Here is a 21,949-nt window from a genome sequence, read left to right on the forward strand (position 1 = left end):
TGCCTCCCAGACCTCCCTGGAACACTATCCTGAATTCCAGAAGGGCTGGTGTTTGCCAAAGAGAATTAGTTTGCTTAACACCTAGAATAAGTGATGATGAATGCCTTGGGCAGAGGGCCATGTTCCCTGTCAGGCAGTAAATATCACAACAAATCTTTCCCCTAGGTGTTTGTCATTTAACTGATTTTCCTAAAGGGCTTTTTAAGGTGACAGAAAGAGGCTTGATGCAATTCAACATTAACAATACCTTATATTGTGTGCCATTGCTATAAAAGCACTTTGGAAAAATACATCTGTATTTTCCTTTGATCCTCATAAAAGTCTTATTAGATTGAGAAAGGATGCCCAGGATGATACATCAGAGGTTTCTCAGCAGAAACCATGTCTTCCTGGAGTCTCAGGCAGACCCACCCCAGAAGGTCTCACCTTGGGAAGAAGGGGCCTCATCTCAAGGACAGGTGTGCAAGAGGCTTCCAGAGACACTGGGACATCATCTCTCTGCTGGGCCAGCCAGAAGGCAACAGCCAGGCACCAGACTGACTCTTTTAACCCCAGAAGTCTCACATGAGAAACTCTTCTCATGGATGTGTAGGGGAGGTATGGACATACACTCTATACATCAAGGAGAGTCTGCTAAATGCATGCAGCGGTATCAGTATTTCAAAGGGCTAGTCTACTGAAACTTCAGAACTATTGTATTCATAATCATGTAACCTTTGATTATGAACGAAATAGTTCTGAAAACAACAGATGTCATCATAGAATTGCCCTCCCCTAGACCAAACAAAATGAGCATAAAAAAGTAAAAACCTATGAATATTTTTCACCAAAATTAACCAAACAAGAAAGCAGCATAACTTAAAACAATACACTTTAAAAATCGGTGGAAGGAAAGAAGCAGAAGATTCTAACATTGCTCCTCAACTCTTTAGCCATACTGGAAAGTCATCAACATCTCAAACAGTCTCTCTATTTACTCCCATATCTGGCAAACAGCAGACAGGGTGAAGCTCTCTATTTATTTTCCTGTTCAAAGATTTTTGGCAACTACTGTAGAGAACAATGGATGAAACAGGGAAAATGGACAACAAGGCTGATTACTCTCAAAGAAGTGAGACCTGCTCTATGAGAAATGCTAAAGGGAGTCCTTCAGGCTGAAATGAAAGGACAACAGCAGGACTTCCCTGATGGTGCAGCGGTTAAGAATCCATCTGCCAATGCAGGGGACACGGGTTCGATCCCTGGTCCAGGAATATCCCATATGCTATGGAGCATGCTACGTGTGCCACAACTACTGAGCCTGCGTGCCACAACTACTAAAGCCTGCGTGCCTAGAGCCCATGCTCCACAACAAGAGAAGCCACCACAATGAAAAGCCCACGCACTGCAACGAAAAGTAGCCCGCGCTCACCGCAACTAGAGAAAGTCCATGCGCAGCAACCAAGACCCAATGCAGCCAAAAATATAAATAAATAAAATAAAATAAACTTATTTTTTAAAAAAAAGGACAACAGCAATGCTAATCCACATGAAAGAATAAAGAACACGGAAAAAGGGAACTACCTAATAAATATAAAAGACAGTATTAATAACAGTGAGGAAATTAATACCAATCTTACAGAAAAAAGGATTATAAGAGAATACTATAAACAACTGTATGCAAACAAATTAGATAACCTAGATGAACTGAACAAATTCCTAGAAACGCAAATTACCAAAATCAACTCAAGAAGAAATAAAATCTGAACAGACTTAAGTAAAGAGATTGAATTAATAAACAAAACCTCCCAACAAAGAAAAGCCCAGAATCAGATGGCTTCACTTGTGAATTCTACCAAATATTTAAAGAAGAATTAACACCAATCCTTCTCAACTTCTTCCCCAGAATAGAAGAGGAGAAGACACTTCCTAACTCATTCTATGAGGCCAGCATTACCCTGAGACCAAATCCAGACAAAGACGTCAAAAGTAAAGAAATCTATAGATCTAATCCCTTATGAACATAGATGTAGAATATTCAGCAAAATACTAGCAAGCCAAATGCAGCAGTATAATAAGAGAATTACATACTGTGACCAAGTGGGATTTATCCCAGGAATACAAGGGAAGTTCAATATACAAACATTAATCAATGTAATACAACACATTAATAGAATGAAGGTTTTAAAAAATGATCATATAAATTAATGCAGAAAATCATTTGATAGGGAATTCCCTGGCAGTCCTGTGGTTAGGGCTCCATGTTTCCACTGCAGGGGGCATGGGTTTGATCCCTGGTCAGGGAACTAAGATCCTGCAAGCCACGCAGCGCGGCCAAAAAAAAAAATCATTTGACAATATCCAACACCTTTTCTTGATAAAAACAAAACACTCAACAGACTAGAAATAGAAGGGGAACTCCCTCGACATGACAAATGGCATCTATGAAAACCCCATAGCTAATGTTATATTCACTGGTGAAACTGAAAGCTCATCCCCTGAGATCAGTAACAGGACAAGGATGTTCATCTGGCCACTTCTGTTCAACACTGTACTGGGAGTTCTGACCATAATAATTAGGCAAGAAGAAGAAATAAAATGTAGGCAAATTGTGAAGAATAAAATAAAGCTACAGTAATCAAAACACTGCGGTACTTGCAGAAAGACAGACATATAGATCAATGAAATAGAATAGAGAGCCCAGAAATAAACCTTCACATACACAGTCAAATGATTTTTTTTTAAAAATGCCAAGACCATTCAAGGGGAAAAGGACAGACTTTTCAACAATGGTGCTTGGAAAACTGGATGTCCACATGCAAAAGAATGAAGTTGGACTCTTACCTTTTACACCATATGCAAAAATTAACTCAAAGATGGATTAAAAAAACAACAACAGGGGCTTCCCTGGTGGCGCAGTGGTTGAGAGTCCACCTGCTGATGCAGGGGACACGGGTTCGTGCCCCGGTCCGGGAAGATCCCACATGCCGAGGAGCGGCTGGGCCCGTGAGCCATGGCCACTGAGCCTGCACGTCGGGAGCCTGTGCTCCACAATGGGAGAGGCCACAACAGTGAGAGGCCCACGTACCACAAAAACAAACAAACAAACAAAAACAACAACTAAACATAAGAGCTAAAACCCTAAGACTTTTTAGAAGAAAACATAGGGGGAATTTCCATGACACTGGATTTAGAAATGATTTCTTGGATATGGCACAGGCAACAAAAGAAAAAAATAGATAAATTGGACTTCATCAAAATTAAAAACTTTTGTTTATGTCAATTACATCTCAATAAAGCTGGGGGAAAAAGTTTTGTGCTCAAAGGACATTACCAAGAGATGAAAAGGCAACCTATAGAATGGGAGAAAATGTTTGCAAATCATATTTCTAATAACGGGTTAATACCCAAAATATATAAGAAACTCCTACAACTCAACAATTAAAAAAATTTTTTTTTAACGGGCAGAGGACTTGAGGAGTCGTTTCTTCAAATAAGATATACAAATGGCCAATAAGCACATGAAAAGATGTGCTAATCATTAGGGAAATGCAAATCAAACCACAAATAAGATACCATTTCACACCCAATAGGATGGCTGTTATTAAAAACAAAATAAAACAGAAAATAATAAGTATTGGTGAGGATGAGGGGAAATTGGAACCCTTGCGCATTGCTAGTGGGAATATAAAACAGTGCAACTGCTATGGAAAACAGCATGGCCTTTCCTCAGAAAAACCATACAGAATTACCACATGATCCAGCAATTCTAGTTCTAGGTATACACCCAAACAAATTGAAAGCATAGACTTAAACATATTTATACACCTATGTTTACAGCAGCATTATTTACAATAGACAAAAGGTGGAAACAACCCAAGTGTCCATCAACAGATGCGTGGATAAACAAACTGTGGTATATATACACATAATGGTATACTATTCAGCCTTAAAAAGGAATGGAGTTCTGAGACGTGCTATAGCATGGATGAGCCTTGAAAACATTGTTAAGTGAAATAAACCAGACACAAAAGGACAAATATTGTATGATTCCATTTATATGAGGTACCTAGAATAGTCAAATTAATAGAGACAGAAAATAGAATAATGGTTACCAGGGACTAAGTGGGAAGAGTTAATGGGTAAATAGTTTCAGCTTGAGATGATAGAAAAACTCTGGAGATGGATGGTGGTATTGACTGCACAACAATTTGAATGTACTTAATGCCATTGAATTGTACACTTCAAATGGTTAAAATGGGACTTCCCTGGTGGCACGGTGGATAAGACTCCACACTCCCAATGAGGGGGCCCGGGTTCCATCTCTGGTCAGGGAACTAGATCCCACATGCATGCCACAACTAAGGAGCCCACATGCCACAACTAAGACCCAGTGCAACCAAATAAATAAATAAATTTTTAAAAGCTTAAAATGATAAATTTTAGGTTACATATATTTTACCATAATAATTTTTTAAAAGAATTGTTCAAGTATAATGGAAATAAACATTCTTAAATATTAAATTCAAGCAATAAGGTACCCATGAATCCTTTTTGAAAGAAACTATTTAAAAATTAAAGCCAGCCCATTATTAAATGAATCCATTCACAACCCATATAACAAAGAGCTAATTTACCTAGCATAAAAAGATCTACTACAAATAAATAAGAAATCTACAACCCCAATAGAAAATTGGGCAAGAAATATAAATAATACACAGGTATTGAAGCATAGATGACTTTTAAACATATGAGAAGATTCTATACCTCTCTCCTAATGAGAAATACAAATGAAAACTATACTGAGATATCATTTTTCACCTGTCCATCCATCCTCCTCTCCGTATAAATGCAAAGAAAAATGTATCTAATGATATTTTCCTAATATTAGTAGTAATAATTTTTAGATAGTAGGATCTGGGGAGCTTTTTAAAACATTTATTGTTGTATTTGCTATAGTGTTTATATTCCTTATAATGAGCATGTATACATTTTTAAGTAGCTTTAGTTAACAAATAAAACTGGAAGTAAATATGCAAGATGAGGACAAAGATGAATTATTTTCTTCTGTGTAATTTTCAGTATTTTTTTTAGACTCCTCCAACCCCCTCCCAAACTTTCACATATTTTAATGTATTTCAACTCCTGATATGACACACTTCCAGTTTTATATTTCTTTTTGACATTCCTGCCTTCATACCTACATCGTCCTCCTTCATCTCTGATTATCCTAATTCTATCCCTGTTCAAGGTTTACCTCGAAGCACATCCTCTTGGGAGGCACTATAGCTTATTGGCTAAGTGTCCACACCTGGAGCAGATATGTGGTCCCTGAGGTCCAAAAGTAGGCTTCTCCACTTACTAGTTCTGTAAGTTTGAGCAACTCACTTAACCATTCTGAGACTCAGTTTGTTTCCTCATCTGTAGAATAGATGATCGATCTCATTAGGTTTTTATAAGGATTCAACTGGATCATGCATGTAAAGTACACAGCAGAACTAAATTTGTGTTGAAAATAATAATATTGCTATTCCTCCTGACCCCCGCAATGTAATTATTGACTCTACAAATAATTAATCTTTATTTTCTGTTTGGTTTCATGAGGGGAATTATAACTACCTTTGCGGGGAAAGACAAGTCTTCTACCCCTAAAGTACTTAAGTAGTACATTCACTTTACATTTGGTAGTTTTTCTTTTTGTTCAACAGGTATTTTTACTCATTCATCCCTTAATGAGAGGAAGACCCCTCAGGAAAATATAATTCATGATGCCCACACCGACTTCTTTTTCTTTTTAGTCCAAGCAGATTAATGGTACCTGGGCTTCTTGAAAGCTTTGGTAACAAAACATGTAAACTCACTTACTGTCAGCCTCCAGCCTTCACAGTGAGATGGGTTCGGGCTGTCTGGTATCTGGGATTAGTGAAGGAAATGTTTGACCTATGAGAAAGCTCAGTAGTAGTCATGATTTGTGTTCTAGCCTGTTTCAGTGGGATAAGCCAATGTTGGACCAGAAGAGCTCTGCCCTCTCACAGGTGATTCACTCAAACAGCAAGTCTCCACAGCAAGGTCATCCTATGCCACCCAGCTCTCCAGGGGCACCTTGCTCAGGGAGAAAGATATCAGAACAAGAGTGCCTTTTGGTGTGCTAACTTCTTTTTCGTACAGAATGACAGAGATTTCCATCTGTATTGCCAAATATATGTCTTTCCCTTTGGGAACACTTATAAAAGACTAGTTCTTTTCCCCAGAAAACAAGGGACACCCAAAGCAAAATTATTTACCTTTGATTGTTCAAGAACAATTGCTCACTCCCTTTCTATTTTTTGACTTTTGCCTCTTCCTCAAGAAAGTTAAGAGATATTTTTGCTATTGGCAGGTCGTATTTTTCTAGAGGCAAACAGTTACAGTATTGAGTTCTAAAGTGAGGTTTGAAGGTTATCCATGGAACAAGCATTTTATAAAGACACTAGCTCACACAGAGGACATAGCTGATAGTTTAATAGTAAAGCAGAACATATCTTATGAATGGGAAAGTGGATAGAGAGGTCCCCTGCCCACCTGACACCTAACCCAACATGAGCAGAACCGAACCGCTACAAAACTTGGTCCTTTTCAAGATTCTCCAACTCAGTGAAGGACATCATTGTGTCAGTTTGAGTCCTCCTAGAGCAGATAGCAAGATGGTATTAAATGTGTGAGTTTAATGGGAAAAATGTTCATGAAGTGTAAAGAGGAGAGGGAGCAAGGGAAGGCAGAGAGAGACTCAGACCACGATGCAGGTATGTCCCCTGTGAAAGAGGAGAGGGAAGGAAGGAGGATTAGGTAGGAAGATCCTCAGACTGCAGAGCTCTGAGAAAGTGCTGGCCACACTGATGGGAAGCCCCAGAATACAGATTTCTGGTTGGAGGAGTCCCACCTTGGGCAGAAATGGCCTGGCTCTTGTACCCACACTGTGATCATTCATTGGCTGGGAGCAGCCAGAACGTGAGGCCTTGTGTAAATACTGCAGTGGATCTGAAGGTGCAGTGGTTGGAGGCTCTCAGCTAACTATGTTCATTGTAGAAGGGTCTCTTGAAGAGAGATCTGAGTACCTACATTCCTGCCACAATCTTTCATTCAATTATGCAACCTGGGAGTCATGCTTGGTATCTCCTTTTCCCTTATCTTTAAGACCCAATCCATTACTAAGTTCCTGACCATTTTACCTCCTAAACAGCTCTCACATCTGTCCATTTCTCTCCGTCTCCCCTACCACTACCACCATCATCTTGCTCCCAACAGGTGACCATCTTTCAATCCATTCACCACACAGCAGACAAAGCAGTCATTTCAAAACACAAGTCAGATGCTATAACCCCTTGCTTAAACAACATCAGTGCTCATGGGATAAAGACCTAAGTCCTGAGCATGACCTTCAAGGCCCTACCTGTTATGGCTTTGCCTTACTCTATAGCCTCCTGTGGACTTGGGTTCTTCTTATGGCTCAATTGACCCTTTGAGTATCAGATAGACAATGGTTCAGATCCAGCCTTCTTCCAGTTCCCCAAATGTTCTAAGTTCTTTCCTGCCTCAGGACCTTTGCACATGTTTCCTCCACTAATTATCTCTTCTCCAAGCCCATGCCCCTTTACCCAGTTAACTAATCCTCATTCCTTAGCTCCCAATTCAAACACCTCTTATTCTGAGAAGCCTTCTCGGACCCTGCGCCCACCCCACCCCCTACCCTGCCCCCCTGGGAAGTTCAAATCCTTCTCATAGAATGAAATGCCCTTTGTAACATTTAGGATGGTATTCTATAATTGACTGATTATTTGGTTGTCTGACTACATCACTAAAGTGTGTTTCCTGAGAGCTGAGACTGTGCCTATTTTCACTCATTATTGAATCCCCAGGATTAGCAGAGTGGCTGCATTTTGCAGTTGCCACAAATACTTGTTGAATGAATGAAGTATCTAAAAGAGTTTTTTTATTTTTTTCCTTTTTATTTGAATCACACCAGGTCTTTTCTTTTCTAACCATTTATTTCCATTTACACTGTTCTCTAGCTGTGTTGCCTGATCTCCTCCACCCCACCCCCATCCCCACTCTCTGCCCATGATAAAGTTTTTGAGGGCTGGCCTTGGACTTGGATTTTCAGGTCTTCATTGATAAGCACTACAGGCCTGGATAAAGTGCTTGCTGCAGAACTTGCTATTGCATAAGATTGTATTCTAGATTTAGAAGGTCAGGGAGGGTAAGAAAGAAAAGAAAGTGAGTTGCCCTCAAAGAATTGGGATACAAAATCAAGTCAATCAGAGCAAAGATACGCTTCCATAAAGAGAAATAAGGACTCCAGGACTTACAAGTCCTAACTACTGTTATTCAGTAAGGCCTTATTTTATCTAAAAAAGAAATGTGTCCATCTGAGAAGAAGCAGCCCATGTAGCATAATAAAAAAGATGTGAGTGTCGATCAGGCACCATACCAAGGAGAAGGGCCAGCCAGGCCAGCAGGAGTGAGTGCCCAGTCCCCCCAGCAGGTCATTTGATCTTTGCTGTGGAAGGAGACACAGCAGGCTACCCAAGGCTGATAGCATTAAACATTTAAGGCAGATAATTCACTCTTCCGATTCTATTTCAAGCTCGCCAAGCCACTTTCTGACAATTAGGCTCCAAATTGCACAGTTCAAAATGCACAGAAGAGAGTGCATTCATCAGGCAAACTCTACAGTCCGGTGTTCTGGGCGGTTTTGCTTCTAACAGGAATAGTTAAGCTCCAGGTTTTGGAATCAGCCTTTATTTGAACCCTGACTCTACCACTTATATACATATTAACTGTGTGACCTTGGGGATTTCCTTCATATTTTTCCCCCAACTGAAAAAAGATCGCAAGGCACTACAGGACTGTAGAGAGAATTAAATGAGGCAATGTATGTAATGCACTTAACATAGAGTCTAGCAAATAGTTAATGAAATCAATAAGTTTGCATGCTGATTTTACACTTCGCTGATTTTTAATCAACGCTGGAACACTGAAAGATGAAAATTTTGACCCCACAAGGTTGAAGACCAAATCTAGACCTTGGGAAATCACCAAGACTCCAAGCTAGCCATCACCTCCTGGCACCTCTCTGTTCGCATGTGTAACATTTATAAAAGGTAACCAGGATTTGGCTTTATCTTCTTGTGACTTTTTTTTCTCTTTTCCTGCCCCTCATCTCCCAGACATACTTTTGATGTAGCTTTAGCTCTACTTTGCTCTCACGGAGTCAAGAATTATTGTCCTGTAACAAGGAAGAGGCTCCAAGGCTTGCCTTGATTTTTTTTTTTTTTTCTTTTTTGCTTCATACCACAGACCAAAAGCATCATCTTCTGGAAGAGGAAACGTGTTTTTCTAAGGTCATCCTTTGGCCTGCCCTACTGCCCCACCTGCTCTTGAGGGAAACACTGCAAGAACACATGAAAAGCCACAACATCAGTCACAGATCAAGGCCTCCATCACACAGGGAATGTGCCCAAATTACAAACAGGCAAACCAAAGTGACTCTGGCAGATTAAGCAGGTTGTTTTGTTTTTCTGTTCCAGTTATCACACTGCTCTATGACAAAAAATAACAAAGAAACACATGGCAAATTGTTTTTTGGGTATGGGCTCTTGACAGTGTTTTTCGGTTTCTACAGAAGTGCTTACAAAAGTATTTTTCAGCTGTCAGTGGCTGATGCTGAACAGAGCTGTAGAGACTTCTGTCAAACTTTGTTAGCAGTGGCATAATTATAGGGGTTAATTGTCAGGCTAAGTGTGAGGTGCCTTCCAAAAAGACTGCAGTGCCCTCCCCATCCCCCACTCCAGTTCTTCTAAGTGAAGATAACACAGTTCGAACTTTGAAAACTATCCTTTATCAACTGACCATTAGAGAATGTCTATCAAGCATCCAGAAAAACAATGACTTGGTCGCTGCCCTCAAAGAACCCACCTACAGCCTAATAGAAAATACCAAATATTTTCTCCCTTATATCGTTTCATTTAATTCCCACAACCCTGAAGTAGGTATGGTTATTATCCCCATCCTACAGAAGAAGAAACTAAAGCTAAGGGAGTAAATATTTTGCTCCAAATCACACAGCCAATAAGTGCCAGAGTCAGGGCTTTAACCTGGAATCTCTAAATCCTCGGGTATTGATGGGCACCACTCAGACCAGGATTCCAAACCTTAAACTTGCTGCTCCAGTTGTTCTTATCAAACGAAGCGCCCCTCATTTCACCGACATCATTGACTTTTATTTCCCCGCTGACCCAGGATGAAGAGCCTGGTACCTCGTGGTCAGGAACGGGCTGTCAGCGGTGCCTGTGCCCCCAGCTGGGCAGAGGCACCAGTGCGCATGCCTGGGCTGGGGAGCGCCGGACCCCTGGGGTTTGCGAGCAAAACCTGCAACAGTTCCCTCAGCACCTCCCACCGGGACCCCTCAGAGGCTTGCCCCCGAACGCCCAGGCCAGCACCCGCCTGCTCAGGCCAGAAATCCACGAAGCGCCGCCGGCAGTCAGGTCCCAGGCCCGCCTCCAGCTGCGAGGCCCCGGCGGGCGCTAAATGAAGGGCAGATGAGAAAGCAGCCCGCGGGGATCGAGGCGCCGTGGGCCGCGTAGCCGGGCGAGGGCGCAATGCGCGGCCGCGACGTGCGCAACGGGCTGGCTAGCGGCGTCTCAGGTGGACGCGGCTGCAGCCGAACGCCGCCCTGACGGCCGCGTGCAGACCCGAGGCCCGGGCCCCCGCCTCTGGCTGCCGGCCCGCGCTCCGCGTTCACCGCGCGCTCCAGCTCAAGCCTGCCTCTCGGCCGCTTTCGCTTTCGCTTTCGCTTTCCTGCCGAGAGTGTTGAGGAAAATGAAAGTGGCGGCGTCCAACAGCCGGCGTATCAGCCGTCGGGGCGAGGGGCTCAGGGTGCGGGGCGGTGGGCCTGGGGCTGGCGAGCTGGGCCCGCAGCCCGCGCCCGGCGAGGTAAGCGCAGCCCTTTCGTGGTCGCCTCGCGGGCTCCTCCTTGCGGACCGCGCGGGCAGGACGCCAGGGGGACGTTGGGCGAGGGCCGGCCTGGCCGGGGGTTCCTGCGGCGGGGCTGGGAGGGCCTTGAGATGCGGTACCGCTGGGCTCTTGTGGCTCTGGACCTCCAGGCAGGACTGGAAGCCCAGGGCGGGGTGGCGGGGGGCTTGGACAAACGCGCCAAGGATCTGGCTGTTTGGGGTCGAGGTGGGGCGGGGGCTAGCCAGGCCACCGCTCCCATCACACGTTTTCTTTTTGTAGAAGGCCGACACCGCCCCCCAAAAACCCTCCCCCCACGCCCCCGCCTCCACCGAGTTTCTGTAGAAATCAGAGTGGGAGGATGTATGTAAAATGCTGAGCCAGAGTGTCTCACCGGAGCCCAGCAGGGACATAATTTACGCCTTCTTATCTCTATCAAACTCCTCTGCTTGGGCACGCAGCCCCATACCTGGCTTGTTTGGCTACGTTTTTCAGATCTGGTGTACTTGGGCGCACCTGGGGTGCCTTTCAGGTGTTCCCTGAGCTGGCAAGCTTGCAGCTCATCTCTCTTGGTCATAGGCATGGACAGTAACTAGGCCAAGATGCCGCTCCCTCCCCAAGGCTCTGCCCAGGGGCTGACTCTGCAGGGGCCCCAACCCCAGGGCTGGCAGAAATGGTCAGGGGTGGATGCACTCGGGGACTGAGTCCATCCCAGACAGGACATTTTCTCTCCACTCTGTCCACCAGCAGAAGGGTGAAAGATGAATGCCCAGGTCTTTGCCCTTGGTCATGCCAGCTCAAAATTGGGCTCCACCTCAAGGCTATGGAGACAGCCCCTGTCCTTGGGTGTCCCCCATTCCCTGGCAAGAGAAAATATATATGCAAGGTGCCCACAAGACCAGTTGTGTAGATGGGAGAAGACCCTAAGTGTTAGGAGTAAAGTGACTAAATCTGCAGGCACTTGACTTACATTTGAGTGATGATGGTTTTTGTAGGCAATACCAAGAACACCCCCCTTTTGCTCAACTTTTGTCTCAGCCTAATCACATGTATCTGATCATAAGGCCCATTACTGAAAGAACCCCTGAATAACCTTAACTTTGAAAACAGCCTTGACAAAAGATCAAGGTCCTAATTTTTAGAACATGGAGTTCCCCCTCTGTACACCCCTTCAGGGTGGTGGTAAGTATTTATTGCTTTTAGAAAATACCACCTTTATCATGAGCCAGAAAATCAGATTCTTTGATTTTGTGATGTACTTTCAATGAGCTTTTCCTTTTCTTTGGAATTCATTAATGTCTCTTCTCTCTCCTATTAACTAAATTTAAGCTGTAATACATGGTTCTCTCCCTTTCCTCTCTTCTGTCGGCGGGTGGAGAGGGAGAGGGTTGTAGTAGACACCATCCACAGCATTTCACCACCCCAGGTTCTTGCTTCCATGTTCCTGAAAACCGAATGAATCCGCTAAAGACCGAGAAAGCCTTCCCTACTACCTTCTTTTCTCGTGGCTTTATTATTCATTGGTTTAGCCACCAGCATGTGATGTACTATATTACATTTTTCACAAGAAAATAATGCATGGGATTTTATTTTGCTTAGGATCTCAGGCCTTCAAAATTGAATTGCTCATACTCTTCAGTCATGGCACACTATAACCCTTGGTCCGTTTAGAGTCTGTCATTTTGTTTTATTTCGTTATTTCCTCCTTTTATCCTCCGTTTCTCAACACACTCTTTCCCATGCACGCACACTTAGGCAGCCATGGTGGCATATTTGTTTGTTCTTACAAACTACCTTTCCTTATATCTTCTCAGAAAATGTGTATCTTTGAAATGTATGTCATGTTTTGCTTTTGTTGTACTTATCTAAATAAATACTGCTGTGCTATAAATCTCATACTGTTTCTTTGTTTCCCTCAGCATTATGTTTTTAAGTCGAACCATATTGATATATGTAAGTCCAATTCATTAATCCTGGCTGTTGCATAATTTTCTATCAAGAGTGTACACCACAAGTACTTAACTAGTCCCCAGGAAATAGACTAAGTGGCCTCCAACTCCTTGCTTCCACAAACAGTGCTGCACTAGATGTACTTTCCAGTGTCTCCGTGTGTTCTCCAACAAGAATGTCTCTGAGATAGATAGATCCATAGATAGGTATGAGATTGCTAATTCTGGGATACTTGTAGGATGTCTTTTACTAAAAACTGCTACTTTGTGCTGCTGAATGGCTTCATCAGTTTCCTCCCACCAGGAGTCCATGAAGAGTCCCTTTTCCAACATCTGCCAGCACTTATTATCTAATTTACTAATTTTTTGTCAAACTAGTAGGTTAAGCAGTACTCCATTTCTGTTTTAATTGAACATCTCATCATATTGTTTTGCCATTTGTGAATTACCTATTTGTCTCATTACTCTTCTAGGTTTTCATTTTGATCTGGTTTTCATTTTGATCCTTATATATTGGTATGCTCACTAAAATGTTAATCCTTCGTGAAATGTCAATGTTGTAAATCTTCCCCTAGTCTGGTCTCCTATCTGTTAGCTTCATTTATGGTCTCCTTTTTATTATTATTAACAACTTTATTAAGATATAATTTACATACCATAAAATTCACCCATTAAAAGGATACATTTCAGTGGTTTGTGGTATATTTACAGAGGGTGTAACCATCACATCACCATAATCTAATTTTAGAACATTTTTATTACTCCATTAGTAGTCATTCTCCAGTATCCCTTAATATTCCCCTCCCCAGCCCTAGGCAAGCCCTAATCTACTTTCTGTCTCTATATACTTGCCTATTTCTGGATATTACATATAAATGGGATTGTAACAGTATGTGGTTTGTTGTGACTGGCTTCATACACTTAGCATAGTGTTTTGGAGGTTTATCCACACTACAGCATGAATCAGTAGTTTGTTCCTTTTTTAAAAAAAATTTTTGGCTGCACTGGGTCTTCGTTGCTGCACGCGGGCTTTCTCTAGTTGTGGTGAGTGGGGGCTACTCTTCGTTGTGGTGCGCGGGCTTCTCATTGCGGTGGCTTCTCGTTGCAGAGCACAGGCTCTAGGAACGCGGGCTTCAGTAGTTGTAACACACAGGCTCAGTAGTTGTGGCTCCCGGGCTCTAGAGCATAGGCTTAGTAGTTGTGGCACGTGCGCTTAGTTGCTCCGTGGCATGTGGGATCTTCCCGGACCAGGGCTCGAACCCATGTCCCCTGCATTGGCAGGCGGATTCTTAACCACTGCACCACCAGGGAAGACCCAGTTTGTTCCTTTTTATTGCCCAGTATATTCCATCATGTGGATATACTGCATTTTGTTTATCCATTCATCAGTTGAGGGACACTTAGATTGTTTCTGCATTTTGGCTATTACTAATAATGCTTCTATGAACATTCATGTACAAATTTTTGTGTAAACATATCTTTTCACATCTCTTGGGTATATACCTAGAAGTGGAATTGCTGGATCATATGGTGTGTCTTTGTTTAAACTTCCAAAGTAGCTGCAACATTTTACAGTCCTACTAGCAGTGCATGAGTGTTTCAATTTCTCTACATCCTCACCAACAGTTGTCTATATTTTTGATTATAGCCATCCTAGCAGGTGTAAATTTCTAGCTCATTGTGGTTTTAATTTGCACTTCCCAGATGGTTAATGATATTGAGAATCTTTAAATATGCTTATTAGCCATTTGTATATCTTCTTTGGAATAATGTCTATTCAGATCTATTTGGAAAATTTGATTGTCTTTTTTTATTGAGTTGTGTTATTTATATATTCTTTTTTCTTCTTATGACGGCTTCTGGAATCATCAAGGTGTCTTTGTCCCCATTCCTTCCTTCCTTCATTTCATTTAGTGACTTGGAATTCTGTATCCTATTAGGAGCCCTCATTAAGTTCTAAGCATAGGTAAACATATTTTCCTATAAATGCTAAAAATCAGAATGTCCAACTTCATTTCAAACATAAGAAACTTTTTAGCATGTTTTTAATTCTCCTCTCCCACAGGTACATACACACGTGTGTCTGCCTAAGAATAATTGAAATAATCTGGAAGCTTCCTATTGTTATTAACTCTTCATGCTTCAAAATACACTTTTATTTTTCTATTTTAGAAGTCTTAACAATTGCATTAATCTGTAACCTATTTGTGCAGTTGCTCATTGCACCAAGATAGGAAGGCTTAAACACATGTTTATTTTAGAGTTTTCATTGACTTACTGAAAATTTTTAGTGATTTGTGTCTCAGGAGTAATGCCTCTCTGGGTCTCTTATTTCTCAAAAGTATTCTTTGGAATCCATGCTATTCTGATCCTCATTTGACCTTTACCAGCACAAAAGCATTCTAAAATATTTGCAAATGCTAAAGTCACTTCCTCATGTTTTACTGAGTTTACTTTAGCTTGGTTAAACCAAGTGCAATATCAGTTTGTGTAAATTTACCACTAGCTGAAGGTTCATATAATTGCCCTCCCCGGGGTCAGAAACTGGCTGGAGGAGTATGAAAATAGCTTTGAAAATTCAGCTGCTGAATATCTTACACTAAAAAGCTTAACATTTAAACATTTTTGTTTATAACAGTATCTGAGGGTGAAGTGAAGTGGGCACTCTCATAGTAAAACTATGGTAAAACTAACTTGGATGGAGTTTATCAAAACCTTTTTAAAGTGTCCATACATTTTATTCCAGTAATTCTGCTTTCAGCATGTATCCTAAAACATGTTTGCCTTTGGGCTTATTTCAGGTGGTGCAGGGTAATTCTAGGTGGGATACATTTGCAGCATCATCTAACACTGACTCCCATGGTAAGAAAGTTATTCCTCTGGTCAATTCCTTTCCAATCTTCTGATAAAGGGAAGGAGAAAAATCTCAGCTTGGTGCTAGTATGTCTTTAACACCTTGTTAAGCCTTCCTAATCTCCCACTTGATATAAAAGGATGAGCAAAGGGATAGCAATATCAACTGTATTTTCATGACACTGTTGTGTTTTCCATTGTATTTATTTATTGTGACTGCCTTCATTTATGACATTTGATGCTGGTTTCCATTTACAATAGTAAATAAGGTTTGCTTTTAAAACACTTTTATTTAAGGGCAAAAATGAGTTGATTTAAAGAGAGATGTTAAGTACAGTACAGATGGCATTTAATTATGGCAAAATAATGATGTATGGATAACTGAAAGGTATGAAACACAACCCTAAGAAATAATCTGAGCTTCAGACACAGATTTTAAATGGGGAGGTGTTCTTATATTTGGGGCTGTTCCTCCCAGTGTGACTTCCGTTATCATAAAGTTAGAAACCACTCCGTTGTCTAACAATAAGGGATTAGTTAAGTGATTTTGATACCATGGAAAATAGTGATAGAATAGTGCCAACTATTAAAGTATATCTACTGACATGGAAAAATTATATACTGTTAGGTAAAACAAAGCTGGTTGCAAAAGAAGAATATACACAGTATCCTAATGTTGTTAAAAAGAAAGTGTGTATGTGTGCATGCCTGTGTGTGTGTTTGTGTGTGAAAAATTAGAAGAAATATTTACAGATAAATTATCTCTGGACTGTTGGGAGTACAGGAAATTTTTGTGGTTTCCACTAATAAACATATGTCACTTTTGTCAACAGAAAAACAATTTAAACATATAACTATTTTTAAATTAACGTGTCCTAACCTTAACAGGACTGCCTGGTATTTTGCCATCTGCAGGCACTCCTGGGTCCTTATATGCTCCTAGAATCCAGTTAGGACCCTGTGGCCTCCTGCAAAGCCATGGGAGGATGACAAGAGTTTCTTGTCACCCTTCAGTATCCTCCAAGGTAGTTGTCTTGGTGGGTATATATTTATACTTTTGGAGTAAAATAGAATATATCTAAAATCCTTTGAATTAATTTTTATTGCCTCTTCTTCTTAATAGCCCTTTTAGGCTGGACCAAATTAGGATCCCACTTTTTCAGTAGGTCTGAATCATTAAATAGCAATGGAGGAAATGCTGAGAGAGGGTCTCCTAGTTTCTCCTTTATTCTCTTTCTTTAACTTCTGCATTATGCTACTGACCATGAAATTTCTACATGTTAGATATAATCATGGTTCTGTTTCACCTGAGTTGAAGATAGGTATATTTAAATTTAGATGCCTCCTTTCCAGGATTACAAAATCTCTCTTAGGAAGAAAAAAAGGTTCACTGCAAGGCCTAATGCTTGGCAGAAACAATTGCTACTTTTATCCTAGTAGAAATTCCAAGAGTGTTAGAGTGTGTTCCTGGAAATCCCTGGACTCCTTTGTGGGAAATGGGTTGGCAGGTCCCTGTTAAGTAAGCAAACGGTGTCTCTATCTGGAGGTGGTCTTACAGCCCTAGTGCAAGCTTCCTCCTTCTACAAAGGGTGGTAGGCACTGCCCAGGGTGAGCCACGTGGGTCCTGAGCCTAAAGAAGGCCTGCTGCTGCATTCCAATAATGTCTGGAACTTGACTGGCCGACTCCTTCCCTCCTGGGGTCCTTCAGCTCCTCTCCACCTCACTGCCACCGCTGTGGTTCAAGCTCTCACATCTCTTGTCTGGATGACACAATGACCTCCAGCTGGTCCCTGCCTCCCCTTCCCATAACCTCTACCAGCGTGTATTAGTCTCCTGTTTTTGCTGTAACGAACACAAAATTAGTAGCTTGAAACAATCCAAATTTATTATTTTACAGTTCTGAAGGTTTCAGAAGGGCTCTTTTCCTTCTGAAGACTCTGGAGGAGAATCATTTTGTTGACTTTTCCAGCTTCTGGAGGCTTCCTGCATTCCTTGGATCATGGACCCTTCCTCCACCTTTAAAACTAACGTCTTTCTCACACTGCATCAGTCTGACACTCATCTGTAGTTGAATCTCTCTTTGTGTCCCTCTTCTAAGGACACTTGTGATTACATTGGGCCCGCCTGGATAATCTCCCCATTTCGAGATCCTTAACCTAATCACATCTGCAATGTCCTTTTTGTCATGTAAGGAGATATATTCATAGCTTCCAGGGATTCAGACATCATCATCTTTGGCGGGGCCATTATTCAGCCTACCACATAGTGTAATCTTTTAAAAACACAGGCACCCAACCATCTTACTCCTCTGCGTAAGGCCCTTGTGTGGTGCTCCAGTTCTCAGAGGATAAGGACATCTTGTGGCTGGGAGTGCTGTGCAAGAGCCCACATCCCTTCTCCACCTCCATCTGCCTCCTCTCTCCCCACTCTGCCTCTGGCTTGCTGTCTGTGATCCAGCCTTTGCACATGGTCTGCTTTTTACCAAGGATGCTTGTCCTCCTCCCACTCCATCCCAGGCTTCTGAGCTCCCTGGTATGCTCTCATTGGGACCTGTGCCATTGTGCTATCACACCTACCACGAGTTAACATCTTTGCATTTATTTAGGTGATCATATGCTTCTCCTGTGTGAGTAAGTAGCCCTTACAGGCAGGGGCCATGTCTATTTTTGGCCCATCATTGCATCCCAGCATAGTGCCTACTTGTGGTAGATGGTTAATAAGCACTTGGAAACGAATGAATAAATGAATGAATATTAGCAGCATTGTCATCACTCTCTATCCCCTTTACCCGGCTTTTTCTTCTGTACAACATTTATCACCTCTTCTGTTGTGGCCCCCCTCCACCAGAATGGAAGCTCTGTGAGAGCAGGGACTTTGTCTTTTGTGTCCATGCCGCTATTCCCAGGTTCTAGAGCAGTGTCTGGTCCATAACAGGCACTTGATAAATATTCAGGGAATGACTGATCTGGAGGATGCTCAGAATCTCTCACAGAGTTCTCATATTTGACCCTTCTTTGAAATCAGGTTTTATGAAGGTTTTCATTTTAATTATTCAGCCTAACTCAATAATCAGGCAAATTGGCAGAGACCTCCTAAAACATTCACCTATTATTTTAAAAAATATTTATTTATTTATTTATTTATGGTTGCACTGGGTTTTAGTTGAGGTAGGCGGGCTCCTTAGTTACAGCTTGCTGGGTCCTTAGTTGTGGCTCCAGGGCTCCTTAGTTGTGGCTCACCAACTCCTTATTTGTGGCATGTGAATTCTTAGTTGTGGCATGCATGTGGGATCTAGTTCCCTGACCAGGGATCGAACCCAGGCCCCCTGCACTGGGAGCGAGGAGTCTTATCCACTGCGCCACCAGGGAAGTCCCTCACCTATTTCTATGAGGATTAAATGTAAGTCATTCAGAGCAATGTCTGGCACATGTGTAAGGGTTTGCTGCTGTTGTTAAGAAATACTTGAGGACTTCCCTGGTGGCACAGTGGTCGAGAATCCGCCTGCCAATGCAGAGGACATGGCTTAGAGCCCTGGTCTGGGAAGATCCCACATGCTGCAGAGCAGCTAAGCCCGTGTACCGCAACTACTGACCCTGCACTCTAGAGCCCGTGCTCTGCAGCAAGAGAAGCCGCCATAATGAGAAGCCCGTGCACCGCAGCGAAGAGTAGCCCCCGCTTACCGCAACTAGAGAAAGCCAGCGTGCAGCAAGAGACCCAATGCAGCCAAAAATAAATAAATAAATAAATTTATTTTTTAAAAAAAGAAATACTTGAGCCCTTGATCATTTAGAACTTTTACTATGTCTGTCACAACTCTGTGGTGGGGTCCCAAACACAGAACTGAGTGAGTTCTCCTGTTTCTTACACCTGGACAGGACCCAGGTCTTCCAGCTGCCTGGGGACAGGCCCAGGTTGGGGGCTTCAGGTGGGTGATTTGAGCCATAACTTGTGTTTTTTCTGTTTTGCCTGCAGATGGCAGCAGGCCCTGGACTTCCCTGCACTGCAGGCAGTCGTGAGGCCGCAGAGAAACAAGAAAATGGACTCCCTCCTCCTGAGGACAAGAATGCCAGCCACCAGCCATGGGTGAGCTTAGAGGTTGACCAGAGTTTTTCTCTTATTTGTTCTACATTATTTGGTTTTTGTGTGTGTGTGTGTGTAAGAACTGGTGCAAATCACACATGTTTGATGTTGAGGTAGTTTGTTGATTTTCACAGTTCGCTTATAAAAACAAAAAAACAATAGCAGTGACACCAGAAGTATTACTAGAATGTTGCAGAGGGGATGCAGGGCAAGGGGGCCATCCTCTGCAGTGTGAGTATGGTGTCCCTTCCCTTCTGCTCCTTGGGCCTGTCCCCTTTTGTCATCCTAGGAGGTGGTACCCACCCAGACAGTCCCTTTAATTCAACAAGTGTGTGGTAAGCCAGAAATATGAGGTGTTCTTTGCGTGGACTTCGTTGGCCTTCTTCCAATTGCTCATAGGGTGGACTGTTCATGTACTGCTGGAGAGCCATCCCTGGCCCAGCAGGGCCCAGGGTTTCTGTCTGCTTGCCCTGACTTTGCAGCCCCCTTAGAGGGCTTCTGCATCTGATCTTCCCTCTCATCCCACAGCTGGTAATTTCACAGCTCTAGTTTATCAATCCTAAAACTCCCCCTTAGTGTTGTAATCTGAGCAGTTTGAGTGGATATTGTTTATATTCTGTTTCAACCCTATTTGTTAGCTTTACCCTCAATAGACACTAATTCTAAGTTTTATATTTGGGAATAAGGGTACTTTTCTGTCCTTAATGCTAAGGGCAACTACACCACTTCTTGGCATTCTAATGAGGGGTCTAGCAAAAGCCTTCCTTTATTACCAGCATCTTCTAGGTTTGGTGGTGTCCTTCCCTTACCTGCAACCCTTTAGGGCCCTGCCTGACAAAGTTTCTCTGACATCTTCCCTCAGTGTCGCAAATCTTTCTTTGCGGGAAACTTGATGATCCCCACCTTCACCCAGCCTGTGCCAGCTTTGCCACAAGCCTCTGTGCATTAGGCACCATGCTCCACAGTTTATATCTTATTCAGTCTCCACAAAAACTTGGTCAAATAGGTGATATAATTCTTTTGTTACAAATATGGAAACCAAGACTCAGAGATTAGATTACTTACAGAGCTAAAATGTAGCGAGCCAGAGGGGCAGCCCAAGGTCTCTGTAGCTCTTGCTTCTTATCAGAAAATTAGGCTGACCACCTATGGGTAGAAGATGAATTATATTTGTTCTTGTAAACTGAAAAAGGAACAAAGTGAAATTAATGGGAAATCACATTATAATTCCCCAACAACCCCCATCTCTAAATTTACTATCCTAATTTTACACAGTATTATTTTTCTTTCTTATTTTAATTAACCTGAATTGTTGGCACACACTGGTAAAATTTGCCCTTATTACTGTTTGCCTTATATGCATCATTATGTGTACCAATTGATGCAAGGTAGTTTAATTGTTCATTTGAAGAACCTGTAACCTCCATAAATTGGAAAAGTTTTATTTCAAAAATTTGAAAATTCTTCCTCTGTACCCAGGAGGTTCGGTGACTTGTTTGAGGATGAAGACACTGACAAACCCTAAACTCCCTGAGCATAACTCTGTCTCAGCCTAGTTCTAGTAACTGATGCAACCCAAGTCTAAATTGTCAAAATCAACTGTTTTATAAACCAAGTCACTCATAAGTACCTGCTGATACCTGAATGTTTTAAAATATTACAGCTAAAACTGCGGTCAGTGAAACAAAAGCTGTCCTTTGTTCTGTGGAACCTTTCTGAGCACTGCTTTGGGGTACTTATTCTCAGGCCACTCAGGACAAACAGCCTCAAGGACACATTAACTCTGGATGTTTCAAACTGATAGACTTATACAATAGTCACTCTCATAAACAACAGTCACTAACTTGAGATTGTGGGGTATTTTTTCTGTGTCCTCTTTTTTAAAAAATTTTATTGAAGTATAGTTGATTTAAAATGTGTTAATTTCTGCTATACAGCAAAGTACAGCAATGTATTCAGTTATACATATATATATTCTTTTTCATATTATTTTCCATTATGGTTTATCACAGGATATTGAATATAGTTCCCTGTGCTATACAGTAGGACCTTGTTGTTAGTACACTCTACATATAATAGTTTACACCTGCTAATCCCAA

This window comes from Physeter macrocephalus, chromosome 8 (assembly GCF_002837175.3).
Source record: "Physeter macrocephalus isolate SW-GA chromosome 8, ASM283717v5, whole genome shotgun sequence".
NCBI lineage: Eukaryota > Metazoa > Chordata > Mammalia > Artiodactyla > Physeteridae > Physeter > Physeter macrocephalus.